This window comes from Sciurus vulgaris (assembly GCF_902686455.1).
Source record: "Sciurus vulgaris genome assembly, chromosome: 7".
In the NCBI taxonomy this organism is placed as follows: Eukaryota; Metazoa; Chordata; class Mammalia; order Rodentia; family Sciuridae; genus Sciurus; species Sciurus vulgaris.
The window spans coordinates 113,908,244-113,928,987 of NC_136467.1; the positions used below are offsets into that span (position 1 = coordinate 113,908,244).

The 20,744-nt window shown below is 53.3% G+C and overlaps 1 long non-coding RNA gene across 2 annotated transcripts; it reads right to left on the reverse strand.

Moving 5' to 3' along the window:
• Nucleotides 1–10,752: 10,752 nt before the first annotated feature.
• On the reverse strand, nt 10,753–20,478 carry LOC306666116. 2 transcript variants are annotated; one of them, XR_013765193.1, is made up of 4 exons: nt 20,284–20,478; nt 13,993–14,301; nt 13,230–13,317; nt 10,753–12,702 (listed from the first exon to the last, which is right to left on the reverse strand). It is a non-coding gene; the product is annotated as an uncharacterized lncRNA (long non-coding RNA). The 2 variants fall into 2 exon arrangements; XR_013765194.1 differs by lacking the exon at nt 20,284–20,478 and adding an exon at nt 17,810–17,890.
• Between the last annotated feature and the right edge of the window lie 266 nt (nt 20,479–20,744).

A 20,744-nucleotide genomic window follows, 5' to 3' on the forward strand; every position in this document is an offset into this window, starting at 1 on the left:
TAAAATACCTTTTATTGACTGCTTTCCTTTCCTTGCCTGATTTGACCACTCCCCTACTGGTAATCCTTGGTACTACTTTCTAAATCAACTACATTCAAATCCTTATCTTAGGGTGTTCTTCCAGGGGAACTCAGATCAAGACATCATTGCTTTATTTTATTAGAAGGACAATTCTTATAATAAAGGATTCCCTGCAACATTGCTTAACTCACCCCAGCCCTTACCTCGTTGTCCTTCATGATCCTGTGAGGTGCTTCACCTGGGCTGTTCTAACAGTGGTTTGCTTCTTCCACCACCGTCCTCCCATTGCTCCTCTATAGGCAGCCCCAGCAACCTTCCTACTAAACCCAGAGTTCATCACTGCATACCTACGCTGATATATCGTAGGGGACATGGCATCCTCCATTCTCCACTACTTTTTTTCCCAAAGCCTGTGCTCACGTTTCAGTCACCTTCACCCTGGGCACTAGTTCTTATCCCACTGTTGCCCGTTATACCCTCCCTCACTTCCAGGAATCACAAGTCCATGAGTCACTCTTAAGGCTTAGCTCAAATGACACCCCTATGAAGCCTTCCTGTGTCAGTGTTCTGTCTGTCCCACAGGGCTCCATATCTAGAGACTTTGTGTGGATTTTGAGAATAGATGCTATTGAAATATTCAAGAACCAGAACTCCTGTGTCCCTCTTTTTAGAATGTCTACAAGACAAATCAGCTGTATGATCTTGGACTGGTCCCTTACTTGCCCGGGCTCTTAATTTCTATGACTGCATGATAAGTACTTGGGACTAGAACCAGTGTGTAATGGTTTAGATATGAGATGCTCCCCTACAAAGTTCATGAGACATGAAAGAATTTTCTGAGATGGAAAGATTAGATTATGAGATGTGACCTAATCAGTGGATTACCACTGATATGGATTAACTTGGTGGTAATTGTAGGCAGGTAGGGTGTGGCTGGGGGAGATGGGTCACTGGGGTCATGCTTTTAAGGTGAGCAGAGCTCTCCCTACTTCCTGATTGCCATCTTCTGGGCTGCTTTTGTCTGCCATGCTGTTCTGTCTCACCTTGGGTCTTGAGCAATGGAGTCAGCCATCTATGGACTGCAACTTCTGAAACCATCAACCCCAAATAAAGTTTGTTTGTTTGTTCTAGATTTGTTCTTGTCAAATCTTTTAGTCATAGTGGTGAAAAGCTGACTAAAACAGAAATTGGTACCAGAAGTGGGGTCATTGCCATGACTAAACTGACCATATGGTTCAGAAGCCTTTGAAGCTGGTTTGTAGGGGAAGAAATTTTGAAAAATTTAGATGCAAGTTGGAAAAGCTTTAGAATGTTGTAAGAAGAACTTATTGGGTAATTCTGATGGGAGCTCAAAAGATCAGAATGCCAACAGGTCTGTGGATGATGAAGAATGGGCTTGTGAGGTTTTGCAGCAGAAGGACTCTATTAGAAATTGAACTAGAGGTCATTTGTGTTATGTTCTGGCAAAAAGGCCATTTATATTTTGCCCATGTCCTGAGAATTTCTATGAGGCTGCATTTAAAGGTGATGGACTGATTAATTTGGCAGAAGAAATTTCAAGGCAGCACAGCATTCAGACAGTGGCATAGATATTGCTGGCAGCCAATTTTACTATGATAATCAGGAGCAGAAAGCAAAGCAGAAAGATTTGAAAAACTTGGAATGTGGACAGAAAAGTGCAAGTAACTATGGGCTATGGAAGTTGTGGTTGTTAAAGACATTACAGCCACTAAGGAAGTGCTTGAAGGCATTGTAGAAATTGGCAAGACCACACCCATCTCAGGGTCAAGGGTGTAAAAGTTAAAATTAATTTGAGAAGATACCACTGGGGACCCTTGCTTGCACAGGACCATGCTTAGCCAACCAGGCACTCAGAGGCTGCTGCAGCTATGACCCCAGGAGGCTTTGCTACTCCTCAAGATGGTGGCAGATCTTGGTGGCAACCACATGGTACTGGTTCTGCAGGATGCTGGAGTTAGAGGATCATGGAGGCTTCCACCTAGATCTCAAAGGAAGGCCTGGGAGACCCAGCAAGTGCAGCAGGGTAGGAGTCCTGTGGGCTGTCCCTGACAGGGTGATGTGTGAAGAAGTGAGAAAGAAGCCCAAACTGCAGTGGAGACCCCTGAGATTAAGAGATGCTAGTACTGTGGTGTGTCTGCCAAGGAAAGCTGTAGGAATAGAGCACGAATCAGCCAAGAGAGAGGCCCTGTGGGCTGCAACCTGAAAGATCATAGTGCAGAGCTACAAGCCCTTTGGAGAGGACATCATGATGCCATGTGCCCCAGATGCTGGACATGGAGCTACAGGACTTTGTTTGCCCAGCTGGATTTGTCTTGCTTTGGTCCCCTCCCTTATTTCTATGCCACTATTTCTCTCTTGTGGAATGGAAATATTTACTCTGTCATTATATATTGGGTATATGCAAGTTTTTACAGTGGCTCACTCTAGGAGTTTGCCTTGAGTCTCAGAGGACATTTAGGACTTGGACTTTTGGACAATGATGGAACGGTTAAGACAATGAGAACTCTTGGAAATGGACCAAATTTTTTTTTTTTTTTTTTTTTTTTTGTACCAGGATCGAACCCAGGGGTGCTTTACCATAGAACCACATCCCCACTCTTTTTTTCTATTTATTTATTTATTTTTTTCGTGGTGCTGGGGATCGAACCCAGGGCCTTGTGCTTGCAAGGCAAGCACTCTACCGACTGAGCTATCTCCCCAGCCCTATATTTTTATATAGTTTAAATTTTGAGACATGGTCTTGCTAAGTTGCTTAGTGACTCACTAAGTTGTTGAGGTTGGCTTTGAACTTGCCATCCTCCTGTATCAGCCTCTCAAGCCATTGGGATTACAGGCATGCCCTGTAACTCCCAGCTAAATGTAATTTACCTTGTGAGATAGGCAGGAGTTTTTGGGGACCAGAGGCAGAATGTTATGGTTTAGACATAAGGTGTTCCCCAAAAGTTCATGTGTGAGATAATGTAGGAACTTTCAGAGGTGAAAAAGCTGACTAAAGCAGTACTTCTCCACGGAGGGCAAAGTGCAGCTCTTAGTTGTGTGAACTGCCTGGCACGTGGTGGGGCATTTAGCATCTTTGGCCCTCCAAACGATGGCAGACTGTTAATCAAAAGGCTCCAGCACATTTCAAAACACTTGAAGGACCATCTTCACTAGGCTGGATGATTTCCTTAATATCTTCCAGCTTAGCAACTCTTGAAATCCACTGGCTGATACACAGGAATCTATGGTGGCCCAGAAGCATGAAGAGGCCCAGGCCCCAGGCTAAAGATGGGGAACAAACTGGAACCAAACTGGAGCCATGTTCCAGCAACTAAGGACAGAACTAGTGTCTAGCTTCTGAGCCAAGCCACCAAAGGGGCACAAACTCCTGGTGGCTCCTGTAGGCCTTCTTACCTGAGGAGCACCACTCTTCCCTTATGGACAGAATCTGTAATTGCCATCATACACAATGTGAGCAGTGGGCCACCTGTGGCAGGACTCTACAGGTGGGGGCCACCTGGGCTTGGCTAAGCAATGGACCCTCAGTGGAACTGAATTAGCAGTAAGGAATTGACTTTCCTGAACAGGCCATCTAAGGAGGTAGGGTGGGGTGATAGGGGCAATTGTGATTTGGGGAGCAGGAGAGGGCTGACCATAGGGCATGCCAGCTGTGGCTATAGTCAGCAGAATGTTTGTGACAGTCTCCTGCTATGGAGGCTGCAAACATACCTGCGTGGTGAAGGTGGGGCAGGGCAAAGAAAGGTGGCTGTGTGGATGAGGAGGATGAAAGATGGCCGTAGAGCAGCCTGAGCTCAGAGGTGGGCTATGGCTCCCACTGGGGAAACCCCATATTGCCCAATGATAAGGGCTCAGAGTGAGTTTGCAGGAGGTTCTGGGAATGGTTCCGTTCATTAATTCACTGACTCATTCATTCAACAACGTCTCCGAGGTTGGAATGAGACCACTACAATCCTGTACGTGTTCTGGGACCGTAACTCATCTGGTGTGTGGTATCGGCTTTGGTGACTGGTGAAGGAGGAACTTGGAAATGAGGAATTTGTCAGTGTTTATGCAGCTGGGTTCAGGGAAGGCCACTGCAAATTGAATAACGAGCCTTAAGCAGATGATGGGGGATGATGATGGGAGATGGGGAGAATGGAAAGGAAGGTGCCCGGTACCACCTGGTCTAATGCACAGAGCCACCCAGTGAGCCAGAGACTGCGATTCCCCCATTTTGCAGATGAACAAACAGAGGCCCAGTTCTTGAGTTCAGAAGGGCATTTCTTTAGGCTTGTCCAGTTTGACTAACTGAGAATCTCCAGCTGCTCTTGCTGTGGTATCTGTGATCCTTGGGCCTCAGATGGTGACTGCCAGAGTGGGAGGAAGCCTCTGTGACCCCTGTGGTCCTTCTGACAGCCACATCTGTCCCCATGGAAGCACCACATTAATTTTCCAGAAGTCTGGTTATGTGGCTGGTCTCCCGGAATCTGCTCAAATTGATCAAACTGAATTTTGAACTTGCCACACCAAGGACCGAATCTGGGTGACTCCCCCAAACACCTAGGAATGCTAGTTAACGTGAGCATGCACCCCATGCCTGCGCTACTCTCGCAAGTTCAGATATAATAACTCATTTGACCCTCCCTCTGACCTGGGAGGGAGGTACCGCCATTAGCCTCATTTTAGAGATGGAGAAGCAGAAGGCTGGAGAGTAACTTGCAAACCCGGCTTCGAATCCTGTGCAGGCTCCAGGGGCTCCAGAAGTTGGGTCAGGGGCTTCCTAAAGCAGATTGCCCTCTTGGAGTCAAGGACAAAGGTTTGGACTCCTGAAGCAAGTGGTCAATTTCTAACTACACCACCAATTTGCTGTGTGACCTGAAGCACATCACTTTCTCTCTGGATTCCCATGCTCCCCCTGGCCAAATGAACAGGTTGAACTGGGTGATCCTGGGCTCCGTTGCAGCGATGACATTTCAAGAGGCTTCATCAGGCTAAAATAAGCAGGCAGAGCTGCGCTGCGGTTGGGAAAGGGCAGCCTGGGACGTGAGTGCGTGGACGCTGGGAGGCTCTGTGGTGAGGGGGCGTAGAGGGCTAATTGTGGGCGCATGAACTCAGCTGGGGGCCACTTTCTCCTTTCCGTGCCCACAGCTGGCTGTGAGTCATGGATAGGTCACCGGCCACGGCAGGGCTGCTGAAGCCAGGAGACCCTGAGCCAGGAGAGAAGGCAAGTCTGACCTGGTGCCAACTTTAGGGGCGTCAGGGAGCCTGTGGGCTCTTCCCTGTCTTGTCTAGATGCTCCTGCAGCCCACCTGTCCCCACCTCCCTGGACGGGGAACCCCTTTCTATAGCAGTTCTACTAGTCCCGGCACCCTGTCACTCACCCCACACTCACTGAGCACCTAGCAATGGGAGACTGAGTCAAGGGAGACAAGGACCTGCTTTCAGGATGTGCACAGGCTGGGGCAGGGCCTGCGGGGCGTGGGCCAGGCATGTCTCCAGCTTCTGAACCTGCCAGCGGGGCTCAGAGCCAGGTTACCTGCCACACCCCCAGACCTGGGTCTGTGTGGTGTCCACTCTGAGCTTCCACAAGGGTCAGTGCCATGTAATGCCAGGTATCAACCCCACTCTCGACCCCAAGTAGAAGGCTGCCAGAGAGGCATCGATCTCAGGACAGACTTATTCCAAGGAATCACTTGGAAAGTGACCCTAAAAGAGTTCTGGAAAGGAAAGTGAGCTTTCTGGGAAAGCAGGGAGAGTGTGGGAGGGAGGGGAGTCAGGGCCAGGCGCCTCCCCTGCCTGCTGTCGACGTCACGCAGCATGACATGTCTGGCACCGCTGCAGTGATTCAAAGGTGCTTTCCTGCCCATGTGTGCGCGCGCATGTGTGCGTGATGTGTGTGTCTCCCACTGAGCCCTTTGAGGATGGGTCCCTGGGACTTGTTGTCTACCTGAGGTCTGGTGTAGTGCCAGTCTCACAGACTCAGTCCTGATGCGAGGTCCAATGTCTCTGGCTTTCTGCCCAAGACATGAAATTCCCTGTACAGTCATCATTCATTCATTCATTCATTCAGCACCAGCACCTCTGAGAAGCACTCCTCTCTGATCTGCTTTAACTCCTTTCTCCCAAGCCCACGTCTCCTGGGACCACCCAATCCACATCGTGACTGCATGATTTTTGAAAGTTCTTACTCTTGACTGTTTCAAGTCTGCCTCTCTGTGTTCATCTTTTTCTGGGCTCTTGCCCTTGGAGAACCAACCTAATCCTCCTTACATGGCAGCCTTTGGAGGGGTCGAGCCATGTTCAACTCTTCCTTCCCTCCTTCCCTCCCTCCTTCCCTTTCCAGTTTTCTTTTTTCCCTCTATTGACATATAATGAACTTCTGTTAAGTTCCAGGAACCAGGAAGACAATTGGGAACAAAAACACACCCAGCCCCTGACCTTCCAGAGCTACAGTTAAGTTAGGGAAACACCACAGAACAATCTTGCAGATAACTGTAAAGCTGGCAAGAGCTATCCCAAGACCAGGACGAGGTGTCACGCAGAGCATGGAACAGTGAACACAATCCAAAGAGTGGTCTTTCTTTCTTGGGCTAAACATTCCTGAGGCAGTTCCTTATATGAAAGGATTTCTGGATCCTTCTCCACCTGTCACCCTCTTTGTCATTTTCCCCTTCAGAGGGGGAACCCTAGGCTGGACCCACTGCTCCAGACTTCCAGACTCAGGAGGTCCGGCCAGCTTGGAGCCCAAGGGGCTACTTTCTGTCTGGGTAGACACTGCCTCCCCTGAGTACAGCCGAAGTCTGCAGGCTTATTGCTCTCCAAGGGACAAGTCCCCTCCCAGGAATGGTCACACGGGCTGATCTTACTGCAGCCTCCCCAGACTGTGTCTGAACTGCTGAGAGCTGACCTTGAGTTGGGATCCTGTGCTAGCCCCCTAACTCTCCTTTCTGGTATGGCCTACTCATGCCAACCTCCAGGGGCTGCTCTGGGGCCAGATTCTGCTGCCAGCTGCAAAACAGGCTGCCTATTCCTGTTAATGTGACCAGCAAGGTGAGTCTGCATGTCCTGGATAAGGTGACACAGTCAGGTCTCAGGACCTCTGGGGAACCCAAAGGGACTGAGTACCTGGGAGGAGGCTATGGGGTGGCATTTGCCCTAGGGATCCAGAAAGAGGTGCCTGGGGCCTGAAACCTGAGCTCTGCTAGGGTCACGCTATTCTGTGACCCTTGACCTATGTCCCTCACCAGCCCCTCATGAAGATAGATGGAGGAGTAGGGCCAGCTCCATGTGTGTTTGTGCATCTGCATGGTGTGCACATGTAGCGGGGGCAGTGTGGTAGCCTGTGTAAGTTGTCCAACTGGGCCCTGCTGTTGGCTGGCACTTACATTTTTGTCATCCATAACCTGTCACTCAGTTGTGGCTAGTCACAGAGCCCTGCTCACCTGCACACCTGCCCTGCCTAACAGCCACACAGGTGGTCCCATCTGTCCTCTGCCTGCCAGCAGCATTTTTACTTACCACCCCTCCTGGACCTGGCCAGACAGTGGCCAGGCCCCCTCTCAGTCTTCACTTCAGCCCTCCAGTCTTCCTGCTGCTGGTAGGTAAAAGGACCGACTCCTTTTAAAAGAACTCCTGACCCTGACCCCTCTCTGCTTATAAACCTTTTGTGGTGCTGGTTGCAGTGACACACACTGGTAACCCCAGTGACTTAGGAAACTGGGACAGGAGGATCTCAAGTTTGAGGGCAGCCTCAGCAACTTAGTGAGACCCTGTCTCAAAATAAAAAGTAAAAGGGTAGGGGATGTAGCTCAGTGATAAAGCACCCTTGGGTTCAATCCCTAGTACAAATCCATCCATCCATCCATCGGTCCATTCATACCTTTTATGGGACTATCTCCCATGAAGGAAATCCAGACACTGGCTGTGGCCTACACTGCCCCTCGTGCCCAGCCTTAGCAGTGCCCCAGCCTCAGCATAATCCACACCCCTCCAACCCAGGCTGAACAACAGTGGCTCCCTGCTGGGCCTGGGCCCAGGCTGCTGGAACCCGGGCCCCTCCAACGCACCTACCTGTCACCCCCTCCTTAGTCTTTCAGGCCCAGTGTAGACATCCACTCCTCTGGGAAGCCATCCTGACCAGAGCTCTCCTGTGCTCTCCACATGGTAAGCTCAGAGGGCAGGGCCCGAGGGGCTTTATTGCAGTGTTTTCAGAGGCTAATCCTCAACAAATCTTTCTAAATGAAGGAAATAACAAGGGCCACAGACTTCACATTTCTTATCTGTAAAATGAAAATAATGCAGGATTTGACAGCCAGGGTTCTGAGGAGGGCTGAGGGATAATGTTTGTGGTGCTAGACACAGAACAGATGCTCCGGAAACAGTTTTCGTCCCCCCACTCCACCCCGTTCCACCCTTTAGCCTTTCTGGGTGCACACTCTTTTCTGTTTAAAAACAACACACATTTTCGGATTCCTTTGAACCCTGAAGCATGACTGGCTTCTTGTTACCGCGGTTTCTGCACAAATGTCACCTCCTCCCAGAGACATTTTCTGACAACCCCATCTAAAAGAGCGTCCCCCCTGGGCTGGGGAGATAGCTCAGTTGGTAGAGTGCTTGCCTTGCAAGTACAAGGCCCTGGGTTCAATCCCCAGCACCGCAAAATAAATAAATAAATAAATAAATAAATAAATAAATAAAAATAAAAGAGCGTCCCCCGACCCCTTCACTCTTTATCCTATACTTGCCTTCCCAAGACCTGAACGGCGTCATGTTTCCACTGGTTGACCATCTGTCTTCCCTCCCTAGAATATGGTGCCATGATGGTAGAGGCCTCCGCTGACTTTCCTCCTGCTGATGCCTTGGTGCCCAGAGCTGTGTCTGACCCAGACCAGTCATCGAAGAGTTTCCAGGGCCAAGGGAACTCCCTGGGGGACTCCCATGGGGACTCTAGAGACTCCCTGGGAACAAGTGCCAGAGTATATGTGTGCGTTTGGGATAGGGGACCATGAGGTTTTCTCTCCCCCTCCCTCATCCTACATCCCAGGGAGGCGAGGACCAGAAATGCCCATAGGTCCCCTGCCATGTTCCCTGAAGGACATCAGGAGCAATGGCCTCCCCAGATGGCTGCAGATGTGCATTGCTGGGGAGTGTGGGGAGGGCTGGCACCTCCCTTACCTGGGCCTCCAGGCATCTAGGGATGAATACAGGTCTTGCTCAGCACCCCTGAGTGACGCCAGGGTGCTTCTGCCATTCTCCTCTTTGGAAGGACCTGCCCCCAGGCCTAAGCTGGATCCCCAGGCCCAGGCCTGCTCCCTGTGCATGCCATTTTCCCTCCTGTGCCCCACCCGATCCTCTCTTTGTTCTTGCCTTCCTGTCCCCCGTCCCTGGTGGGCCCTGGTCCACCTGCACCCCCTGTTGGCATCAAGTTCTCACACTTCCAGACTGAGAGGGAGGGAGGGTCCCTGAGTGTCCATTACCAGTGCTGTCCCACTCAAGCTTCCTGGGTCAGCCCCTGGCCCTTAGCTACGTGGGGCACTGCCAACCCTTCCCATCCCCCACTTTGCCTTTGTCCTGGACTTGAGAGGGACTCCAGAGCCTCCCATTTCCTTCACCCCAGCTGAGGGGGCTCAGCCTCACTCAAGACTCGGCAGGCAGGGAGGGTGAGCACAGGGCTGTGGCTTTGGGCCCAGTGTTAAAGGCCTCCGCCATCAGCTCACATCCCCACAAGGCCCAGGCAGTCCATAGTCACTACCTGGCCCTCAGAGCTGTCAGCACCCTGGTTCTGGGGCTTCCAGCCCTGCCAGGGCCCCAGAATTTTTAGCAGGAAGGAATTTCAGGGGTCAGGGGTTGTGAAACAGGCTGTGTGGTGCCCTGGCTCTGATCTGTGGGCGCGAGTGCAAGGGATGGACTAAACATTGGGCCCCCACTTCTCCTTTGACCAGAGAAGTCCAAACTCTTCCTCTTGCTGCCACAGATAGCAGAAGTGCCACATAAGTTACCATTTAAAGAAGAGGATTCATTATTTTAAAAAGGAAAGGTTTGAAAACCACAAAAACTAAACAAAACTTATTTTACATACAGGGAAATTGAGTCCCAGGTGAGCAAAAGGCTTCTCAAGGTCACAGTGGTATCAGCAGCAGAGCTGGTACAGTACCAGGCTGCCTGGCTCACAGTCTAGTGTTTTTGCCAAGACCAGGCAGAAATGTCCCTCTCAGGAGGTAGCAGGTGGGGGCACAATGCCAGGAAGGCAATGCCCAGAGATGTGGGGTAGGTCACAGCCTCCTTACTCCCAAGACCCCTAAGATGTTCCCAGGGGGTCAATTACACCAGAAAGGTCACTCAGCTCTTATCTGGAGGCTCGAGGTTTGGGGTAGGAAGGGGCAGTGGGCAGGGATTCATCCTCTGGGTTATCACACCCCCACTGAAAGCAGTCCTTCACCCCAAGCACCTGATATCAAAGTCCGGTCTTCACTGGGGGAAAGGGCAGAGGCAGCTGTGTCCAGGCCTGGAGGGTGCTCAGTGGGCCCCAAGGTGTGACTTCTGGGTGGAAAGGCCTTGGAGAAAGGGGTTGAAACTCCTCTCTTGGGGGTCTTGCAAATAATACCCTCTTGCTGTTACCAGAAATGGCAAAGTTGGGGTGGGGGTCTCTATGGAATTCACCATGTCTCCTCCAGGACCCAGTTGGGCACCCAGGAAGTGTTATTGAATGAATGGTTTGTGTCCATCCTCCCCACCCCAGGACCCCTCCACAGCCTGGCCTCCTCCCTCTCCCAACCCTTGCCCTTTAAAGACTACAAGGACTGAGTTATTCTTAGTAGGTTTCATTCATCAAAGTGTGACAAACGGTGTCCTGGGAGGAATGCCTGGCCACCACAGGGAGCCAGAGGGGCGGGGTGCAAAGATGGTTTCTCCCATCTGAGGGGAGAAACCATTGAGGGAGTCCCAGTTTGCAGGATGCAGCCCCCTCTTCAGGGGGCCCCAGTCTGAGGAGACATGGCCTTGTCCTCAGAAAGCCCCAGGCTGAGGGGAGACAAGCTGTTTTCAGGGAGCCCCAATCTGAATGAGGCAGACACCATTTCTTTTTTTTAAGGGATCCTCTTCTGAAGGGAGAAGTCCAGGCCCTGGGAGAGCCCACTATGACAGAGGAAACTCCTCGTCATACTCCCTTCCCTGCCCTCAGCAAGATCCCACCCTAAGGGAAAGAGCCAATCCTGCCCTCAGGAACCTTCTAGTCTCATGGCAGAAAGGAAACTGCCATCCCTGCTGGAGAAGACAGCGGTTCAGATATACGGCACAGACAGTCACTCAAGATGAAAAACGGGGACACCAGGAAGGGGTATCTGGAAGGTCATGCAGCCACATGGGTGGTGTCTAAAGAACAATAAAGAGAGGTTCCCAAGGACAGGAACACAGGGCAAGCAACCTACAGACTACAAAGGGTAGCAATGGTGTTGAGCAAGGTCCCAGGCCTGGGTGAGATGCAGGCAGGCCAGCAGGACTGCTGAAGTCAGGGATCTGCCCTGGCTACAGGGAGGCCACTGGGAGCCCACGTCTTAGGCTCTCTCAAACTCAACCTCACTAAAGATTCAGTTTGTCCCAGAGCCGTGTGTTTGCACTGAGGACATCAGGAAAGAATTCTGGATAGGAAAGCCATAGGCCAACTTTGGATGAAGAAGCTGTGGGTCACTGTTGCCCTCCTGAGTCTTGCCTCCAGGCCTGGCTTTTGTGTCTTCAAGGCCTTCTGCTACCCTTTGGGAGGGAGAACTGAGCTGCCCACTCTTCACTGGCTCCCTTGAGACCTGTTCTGGGATGGGGGTTTCACCTTTCTCTGCAGGAAGGTAACTTCCCTGCCATGAAAGGAGCTTGTGGTACGCTATAAATTCACCGTTAAATGAGTTGATCTGGAAGTTCTGGCTAAGAGGCCTTCCATGCCTGAGAAGCAAAATGGGGACACTGTTGCCCTACGGCCACGACCCACTCCTCCCCGACAGTTAACTTTCTTATAAGCTTCAGTGTTCCTGTTAACGAAATTGGTCCCTGCCGGCTGCCCACTCTCAGGCAGTTCAGCAGACACAGCAGGTCCCCGGACCTTTCCCCAAGTCTAGCACCTTTTCCCTGGTGGGGTCTAAAGCTCTCTTGATACCAAGGGACTATCCTGGAAGACAGCAGGTGGCAGCTAAGCCTGGGCTCTGGAACCAGGACGCGGGAGGGGTGGGGGGGACAAGGAACGGGTTCTGGGACCAAGGAGGGGCGGCCTAATTATGGCGCGTTGGCCCGGTGCCGCGGAGCGCGCGGATGACAGCGGCGGTGGGTAATTAGAGCGCATTAGCCGTGCCCGGCAATCCTGTAATTTCTCCGCTCGCTCCGGGTGTGTTGTAGGAGGTGAAGCGAGCCGGCTCGGCTGTGAGTCAGACTCTCGGAAGCCCGGGTGGGGACGCAGGGGGCGGCAGAGGCCGCGGAGAAGGGACTCCGCCGCGGTAAGCGCCGGCGCCTTCCGCTAGCACGCGGAGTCACCTGTGGCGGGCTCCCATGCCAGCGCGTCCCATCCCGGGGCCCCGCGCGCCGAGGGGCAGGGGGCGTGGCCGGGCCTTCTCCCGCCTCCAGGGGGCGCTCCAGCCGCCCCGCGGAGCCCGGGTCGCGTGGCCCAGCCCAGCTGTGTCCTGCTCCTGGTGCGCAGGTGGACTGGGAAAGAGTGGTACAAATGCAATGCGGAGGGCCCCCAGATCCCTCAGAATCAGAGACCCGCAGCAGATTAGGGCAGCAGGACCGCGAGAGAAGAAAAAAGTCAGAGGCAGAGGGCGTGGGGGGGAGCGGGGCCGCTCCTTGGGCGAGAACCCTGAAATCAATTCTGGGAGAGCGGGGAGGATCCAGCGGGGGGCTGAGGCTGGGAGGGGAGTTTATTTATTAGCCAGATTAGCCGGCATTAATGGGGGAGCGGTGGTGGCCGGCGGCAGCAGGGACATAGCTGGCATAGCTGGCATAGCGGCGGGGCCTCCCGCTGCGCGGGGCTCTGGAGGCTTCAAAGGGGCTTAAAGAGGCCCGTGGTGGCACTGCCACGGCCCCACCGGGGAGGGCGTGGGCGCGGGCGGAGGGGGAGAAGGCGGCCATTGTGCACGGAAGGATTAGGGATCTGGCTTGGAAGGAATTTTAAACTGCTGAGAGCAGGAGCCCCAGGACCCTCCTCCCCTCCGGCACGCCGAGATGTTTACCTGCTCTCCCACGTCTCGGGCAGGGGGTCCGTCTTCCTCTCAGACTTTGCCAAATTTGGCAAGTGAACATTGAGGACGTCCAGTAAAACTGAATAAAATATTTTAGTATAAGTATATCCCAAGTATTGCATGGGACATACTTATGGTAAAATGCTATTATTTGTTATCAGTTGTTCAACTTGACTGAATGTCTTCCTTCCTTCCCTCCCTCCTTCCCTCCCTTCCTTCCTTCTTTCCTTCCTTTTTCTTTTTTCTTTCTCGGGCAGCCCTAGAGGTATTGAAATGTCTAATCTACCTCGCAAAACAAATTGAGTGCCCCTGAAAATCCAACAGAGTTCCCTGAGGACGGGTTGCCTTTCTCTGCTCAAACTGGGAGGTTCCTGAAACTGGATGCTGATTTCCGTTCCTCCGAATGGAACTTTGAGAGCAATTCATGTCTCCTCCATCAGACTGGAAGACTGAAGAGAGGGGCTGTTTTTCCCCCAGGAGACTGGAGTCCACATGGCAGTGTCTATGTCCTCTCCTCCACCTCAAGGGATTCCCTGAGACAGGCTCTATGGCTTCCCACCAAGTCGGTCTTCTGCCCCAGGCTGATGGGGCCCTGTGCAGCTTCCTGCCTACAGGGGGCGCCAGGGCCCAGAGGACTGACCTACAGATGGCTGGAGCCTGTTTCTAGGGGCCCAGTGCTGCAGTTCTCTGGCATTAAGGCCCCTGGAACTTGTGGGGTGGGATCCCTGTCCTGTGACCTGGTCCTGCTCCTGACCTGGTCCTGGTCTTTGCTTGAGCAGTTGAAGGCCATGTCTGCCTGGACCAGAAGGCTGTGGGTGGCACGTAGGGAAAGCTCTGGATGCCAGGTGCCCACGGGTTCTGCTGGGAAGGCACAGTGTGGCTCTGGTGCAGAACGATCGGCTGATCTCTCTCTTCCCAAGCACTGCAGCCGAGTCCCAGGCCTCCTCAGCCTCCCGACTCTCCCAGCCTGGCCTTTGTGCCTGCTGTTCTTTTGGCCAGCACGTGCTTTCTTCTCAACCTGGAGTCTGGCGGAAGTCTCCCAGCCGCTTCTGGATGCCCTGGCCTTCAGGAGGGGGCGCCGCTCGCTCGTTTCGGGGTTGGGCAGTCATCTGATGAACAGAACCCTATCTGCTCCCTCCTTCCTCACCAACCCTGACGGGGTGAGGGTGGGAGGCCAAGAGGAGGCTAAGGCGGGAAAGGAGAAAGGTGGGAGCATTGTAGGCAGAAGGGGAGCAGGTCTCACCCTGCCACCCACCCCTGCCCCCGTCAGCCTGCAGCCCTCCCCGGGCCCCTCATCCCTCAAGGCCTCTGAACTCTTTCCCCTGAAGCTGAGGGAAGCCCTGGAAAAGCCCTTTCCCACGGTCACAGCCTCAGCAACCCTACCCCTGCTCTCTGGCCATGGCCCCCGTAGAGTCACCCACCCCATCACTGAAGGGCCCCCCCTTGGCCGGAGCACCAGCTGCGGCCTGTGGCATCATCACCCCACTCCTCCGGCTGCCCAGTCATCAGGTCAGCAATTAGCTACTTCCTCCCAGCCACATGAGGCCACCAAACGTCACGGCCCCTCCTCCCGCCGCTGCCAGCGGGAGTGCTGGGGGTGCCCCTGTCCTTTGTAGTCGGTGCCAAGTCCTGGCTCGACACCCCCTCCCACAACCTACTGAGTGCTGGGTAATGAGCTCCCATCTAGGCAGCGGGAAGCTGAGCTGCTCCTCCTCCCCTGTGCCACCCCATCCCATGGCCTGGGCAGGGCGGTGCCAGCTCAAGGGCATGGGCCCAGCCTGGGCAGAGCTGCAGACTCAGGTGTCTCTGGCTCCAGTTGCAGGCAGTTTTCACCAGGCCCTCACCTGGGGCCCAGGAGTCTGTGAGCAAGTATGGTAGCAGTTATCTGGGAAGGGAGAGAAATGGAGTCGCTCCCCAGACGCCCGACAGGCAGCAGCGGGTCTGCATGGGGCTCTCACACCTGTGCCTAGGCACACTCACAGGTACAAGCCGTGCACTGTCCCTCCCACGGGAGCTCCATCTGCACGGTGACTGGTGGGACAGTAAGCCCACAGGGGTGCACCCTTAGGCCAGCCACCGGCATGCAGACCCAGCCTCATGCCACAACGCCAAACCAGGACCCCTGCAGAGGAACCAGGAGCAGGGAGGGGCAAGGGACACCCCTGCCCCTCCCACCTAGGTCTTCCTGGGGTCAGTTGGGAGGTACACTGCACTTTGCCGGTCTGTGCGGGTAGGTGGACTATGGTGGAAACAACTGTGTCTGTGTGTGGGGCTGGGGGAGGATATTATTTCCAGAGAGAATTACACACACACACACACACACACACACACACACACGTAAACACAGGTATGTACTTGTAGGCAGGTCACTTAACTCCTTGAGGCCTCAGTGGTTGCGTCCTTGCAATGGGGATTATAGAATGCCCCTTGAACTTGGTTGTGAAGTTGAAATGAGACAACCTGGCTCAGAGCAGTCATGCCCAGGCTGGTATTACTGTTGTGGACCCTCCCAATATCCGGTTGCTTGGTGGTGAGTTTGCCTAAAAGAGCTGCCCCGGGGGAGATAAGCAGCCCTTTGTCCCAGGTCTTGCTTGACTGTGTGTGTGCCCCTGTCTTTCTCTGATTTCTGGAGTCCAGCCCCAGCCAAGATGCAGGCCACAGGTTGAGAGGTGTGGCAGGGCACGGGCGGGGGTGTGATTGGATGCTACTCCCTATTGGCTTGGAGGTGGGGCCCAGGAGGGGCTGGCTACCTGCGCCACGCCACCCCTACTTGGCTGGCACAACAGGTCGCCCAGCGCTGGCTTCCAGCCCTGGGAGGGATGACTCAACCAGAGCCTCCCTGACCAGGCAAATGGATGCAAGGGGTGGGAGCTTGGGTGGAGGGGCCTTCTAGGAACATTCCTGAAAGGGGATCTGGGAACAGGCGCTGCTGTGGGGAGCAACTACCTGCACCCCAGCTCAACAAGCACTCTTGTCCTTGTTTTTCAGAGTCAGCCTCTACCCGCTGGCCTCTGAATTCCCAAGGCAGGTCCCCTGCTTGCATCCTTGGCTAGCCCCAGGCATGTCTTCCATTTGCTGCCACCATCCTGTGATGTCACCCTTCTCAGCTTGACCAGCAGGGTCTCCAAGCCAAGATGCAGGCCACAGGTTGAGAATTCTGAAGTAGAACATATACACATGTCCACAGCTGCCCAGGCACAACAGGGACAGTGACACACATGTGCTCTCATGAGCAGGCACGCACACACACGTACACACACACAAACACACACACACACACACTCAGGACCCCTTGGGCACAGCACATGCACACTCCCAAATATGCAGTCATCACTGTTGTCGGTTGTCCCCACCCCCTCCCACAAAGATCTGTTAGGGTGGTAATCCCCAGTACCTGGGAATGTGACTTTGTTTGGAAATAGGTTCTTTGTAGATATAATCAAGTTAAAATGAGATCTCGCTGGATTAGAGTGGGCTCTAAATCCAATAACTGGTATCCTTATAAGGAGAAAGATTTGGAGACACAGAGACAGGGAGACATGCAGAGAAGGTGGCCGTGTGAAAAAGTAGCAGAGACTGAAGGGATACAGCCGTGAGCCAAGAGTCGCTGAGGACCACTGGGCCCTCCAGGAGCTAGGACAGAGGTGCAGGCAGAGTCTCCTTCAGTGCCTGAGTTAAAAACTGGCCCTGCCAACACCTTGATCTCAGACTTCTGGCCTCCTTATCTGTGAGAGCACATATTTCTGATGTTTTTAAGCCACGGGGTGAGTGGAGATTCTGTCAGCCCTAGAAAACATTGTGCACACACAGGTGCACATACCAGGTCGCTTCAGGCTTGAGGATGATCCCTTGGGAGCTGCTCTGTCTCTATCCCCCTTCCCTTGTCAGTGGTGCATCAGATAAAAAAAACAGCAGCAGCAGCGGCAGCTTCTTCTTCTTCTTCTTATTATTATTATTTTGGTACTAGGGATTGAACCCAGAGGACTTTGCCACAGAGTCACATCCCCAGCCCTTTTAAATTTCTTTTCTTTTTTTTTTTTAATTTTGAGACAGAGTCTCACTAAGTTACTGAGGTCCTTGCTAAGTTGCTGAGGCAGGCCTTGAATTGGCTAGCCTCCTGCCTCAGCCTCCTAGGTCACTGGAATGACATGCGTGCACCACTGTGCGTGGCTAAAACTTAGTAATTGTTTAATCCCCGCTTATCTTCCCAGAGTTTTTGAGCAGACCTCTCCCTTGAAATCACTCTTACAGTTGTATATCATGTATCTCCGCATCAAAAGATAAGTCTAAAGAATACCACAGCTGCTTTCATCATCTTAGTTAAAAATAGGAAAAGCCCAAATGTCCATCGATGGCAGAGTAGGTACAAAAATGCTGACACGTCCACTTTAGGGAATGCTGCTTGGCAGTGGAAGAGCAGGGAGGGGGACATGAGCATCATGGCTCAACTTCAGGGACAGCGCTGAGCAGCCTGAGGTGGACACAATAGGGCACATACCCCACGACCCAATTACATGGGGTTCAAAACTAGGAAACACAACTACGGGAGTGAGAGGAACAATAGTGGTTACCTGGCCGGCAGGTGGAATTGACTGAGTGGGCTCAAGGAGGCCCCTAGAGTACTGGAAGAACTCCCTTTTGATTTTGGCCTGTGGGTGTACACATATTAAAAACCCACTCATCTGTGCCCTTCAGGTCTGCACAATTTGGGTTGGGGCCGTGGCTCAGTGGTAGAGCGCTCGCCTAGCACGCGTGAGGCACTGGGTTCGATCCTTAGCACCTCATAAAAAAATAAACACAAAATAAAAGCATGCTGTCCATCTGCAACTACAAAAAGAATTATTTTTTTTTTTAAAAAAAGACTTGTACAATTTGATGGAGAAATCTGACACCTCCATAAGAAGTAAAAATTAAAACCTGGGGAGTCAATGACTAAAAATCACTGGGCAGTGTTTTCTGGGGGCATTTGCAACTCAAGTCGAGACTCCCTGGGTCAGGGAAAGGCTTGGTCCCTGGGACACACTTGTGGCATCGTTCAGTGGACGTGGGAGGAAATGCCACTCTTCAGTTGAGATGGAGCTGGACACAGGCGTGCACACACACTCCTGGCTCTGCCCCATCTTCACCGCAGGTGCAGGGTTCAGTGGGTATGTCCCTCAGGCCCTCTGAAGCCAGGCCTGCGGCTGCTGAATTCCCCCAGGCCAATGGATAGGAGTGATAAGGTGGCAGGTATCTGATGACAGGGACCTTTTCTTTTTGGTACCAGGGGTTGAACCCAGGGGCACTTAACCACTGAGCCACATCCCCAGCTCCCCCTCCTTTTTAATATTTTGTTCAAAGACAGGGTTTTACTGAGTTGCTTAGGGACTTGCTGAGTTGCTGAGGCTGGTTTTGAACACGTGATCATCCTGCCTTAGCCTCTCGAGCCGCTGGTATTACAGGCATGTGCCACTGCACTTGGCTTGGTGACAGGGACCTTGCTTTACCTGCTCTCTCCATACCCCTGGAGTGAACTAGCCTGACATGGGTGGCTGCAGGGCCTGTCATGTCCCCATTTTACACTGATATCCCCAGGCCTGGGGATTGTCCTATGGCTGACTTCCCTATGTTGACTGTTAAAGTCCAGCCTGGGGCTGCCAGGGAGACCAGGGATGTCAAGGCAGCCTGACCCTCTGGGGTGGCTCTTTTGGGTGAGAGTAGGAGGCCAGCAGGACCCAGCTGCAACCCATTCCCCAATTAAAGACCAAATGCAATGGTTTCTTTCTGAAAACAAAAGCAAAAGCCCAACTGAGAAAGACTAGTGACTCCTCAGTTTTTCCGATCTGATAGGCAGGCACCAAGCATTTTGAGGTCTGTGGCATGTTACCATTTCACAGACAAGAAAACTGAGGCTTCTTGGAACTGAGTAAAACCCCCAAGGTAACACAGGAAATTCAATAGAGGGTTGGTGGCATGCTGGTTCCATCAGACTGGGGCTCCCTGAGGGCATGGCTGTCTCCCCCTGAGGTGTGGAGGAATTTTTCTATAGGAGAGGCTTAGAGGAGTTAACCTTGAATCTGCCCTTCATAGTGACCTCACCGATCTCCTGCAGTGGCAGGAGGGGGCTGCTGGTCCTGGCCACCCCTACTCCTTGCCACGTTGACGTGACCCTAAGCCGAGCCCAGGGCTCGCCTCATAGGTAGGTGAGCCACAGTTAGGGGCTGTGGTTCTGGGGGCAGAGAGGGTAGAGGGGAGGGTGTGAACCAAAGGAAGTCGCTCCTTTGGTGGCTTTGCTGGAATAAGTGGGGGAGACTCCTGGCCAGGCCACCAGGAGACAGGATCACCCAGCAGAGCCATACCAGAGCCACACTGAGCACAAGTGGTCTGAACCCTGCCCCTTCCCAGGAGGCTAGTCTGAGAGAAAGGCTCCATTTGAGGACATGTGGAAGGGACAGAGTGCAGGGTGGCCCCAGCAAAGCTCAGGACCAGGTGCTTCTTTCTCTGCCCATGCCTTACCAGCAGGAGCTGGGTCATATGACGGGGCAAGGTGGCAGGTGTAACGGGAGACGACAGCCTCCAGGCCAGCCCTATCACTATATTAAGTCTGTGCCCCTCACCCCTCTTCCACCACCCTCAGGACAGGGATCCTGCCCTGCAGGCCAAGGAGTTGTCCCTCCTGCCCAACCCCACTGTCCTGGGAGAGGGGCAGGGGCCCGATGAGGTCAGGGCTAGTGGGTGGGGGAGCTGAGGAAGTGCACTTAGGCTTTGGGCGCTAATGAGCTGCGAGGAGGTGCTGGGAGGGCTTTAGCACCCTCATACTCTGCTGTTCCCTCCAGCCACCCACGCACCACCTAGTGCCCACAAGGGCACAGGGAGAACCTGCTCACTGGCTGCTCAGATGCGGGTCTCCACTCCCAGCAAAACTGGCACACCCAAACAGGCCCAGAGTCCTTGGGAATCCATTGTCACCCTTACAACCTCTTAGGAGCTCACATCTGCACACCAGTGCCGAGTGCAGGCATCCATGCATGCTTGCACACCGGTGCACCCACAAGCACACACCCACCTGCTTGCCATTTCCCCTAAGCCTCCTAGGTGATGATTGAAGCAGAGGAGCCCTGGGGCTTCAGGGGGATGAGGAATGAATTCTGGCAGCCCAGGGCCTTTGCACCTTTCACCCGCTACCTACATCTAAGGGCACAGTCCCTGGGTCCCCTGCCAGTGGGACTCGCCACCCCTGGAAGCCCTGCCTCTGCTCAGGGCAAGGGTGGGGCAGGCGTTGGATTTATTAATAAACTCCCTCCTGACTGGAAAGGCCTGTGCAGAAGCCTCAACCTCAAGCCAATCAGAGCAGAACTTTCCAGGAATGTCCCCCAAAGCAGGCCTTCCTCTGACTCCAGGATTATTTCCCGCTCCTGACTTCATCCCCTTGGTGTGTGTGGCTCCCACCAGGCTCCACTGGCTCTCTCACAGGCCTGCTGTCACCTGGCAGCTGACATCTACCTTGGCCACTGCCCAGAGAAGGTC